This window comes from Nematolebias whitei, chromosome 2 (genome assembly GCF_014905685.2).
Source record: "Nematolebias whitei isolate Nwh7 chromosome 2, NemWhi1, whole genome shotgun sequence".
NCBI classification, from domain to species: Eukaryota; Metazoa; Chordata; class Actinopteri; order Cyprinodontiformes; family Rivulidae; genus Nematolebias; species Nematolebias whitei.
Window position 1 is genome coordinate 54,889,633 of NC_056499.1, and position 1,166 is coordinate 54,890,798.

Consider the following 1,166-nt stretch of genomic DNA (forward strand, 5'->3'; position numbering starts at 1 on the left):
TACAGTTGGAGGCTGTTTCCTTACACAGTTACAGAATGGTAAATTGACAATGATGGATAACATTACCGCAGCTAACTAACACATAAATACTGTTTTAATTAACGTTAATATAGCTAGTAAACCTTTAAATGTTAGAGCACTGACAGCCTGTGTTGTATATTTTAGCTACTGTGGCTAAAGTTGCTGCAATGATGGATAACGTTACCACAGCTAACAAACACTTACTGTTTTTATTAACCTTACCTTGCGCTATATCTTGTAAAATAACCTCTATAAATAAAGGTTGAAGGAATTATATTCCATTAAGTTTCCAGACAGGTCTTCCGAGGGAGAATAGACCCAGAAGTAATGATCCACAGCACTGAGTCAGAAAGGAAGTTGTCTGACGTCATTGTGAAAAGGGCCTATTCCAGAGTCAGGTTGAGCAGGGAGGTCCAGGCATCTTTCCACAGCCATAACCAGCTGGGGTTTGAGAGGACGGGTAGGAGAAACAGACCAACACAGAATGACAGGTCCAGATGTACTTTCTATTGTAAGAAAGACAAAAACTTGTTAAGATAGAAATAATTACAAATACAAACATGTAGAGTAGAGCAAGTACAGACAGCAGCAGAGCGAGGGAATGTGGTCAGTTTGTCCTCCAGTTCTTCTGGGAGGACTCCAAAGTATCCCCAGCTCAGGCCAACCGAGAGACATGTCCCTCTAGCATGGCCTGGGTCTTCCCCAAGGTTTCCTCCCAGTCAGACATCCCCAGACCACTTTTCCATGAAAGCACCATCCTTACCAAAAGCACCTCAACTGGCTCCTCTGGGTGTGTAGGAGCAGCTGTTCTACTCTGTGTCTCTCCTGATAACTGAACTTCTCACCCTATCTTTAAGGGAGATTCCAGCTACCCTACAGAGGAAACTCATTGCCACTCTTTGTATCTACAATCTCATTCTTTTGGTCACTACTCAGAGTTCACGACCATAGGTGAGGGTAGGAACATTGACTGACCAGTAAACAGAGAGCTTTGCCTTACAGCTCAGCTCCCTCTTAACCACAACAAACCGCCACAGAATCCGCAACACTGCAGACGTTGCAACAATCCGTCTAACAATCTCACGCTCCATTCTTCCCTCACTCGTGAACAAAACCCAGAGATACTTGAACTCCTCCATTTGAGG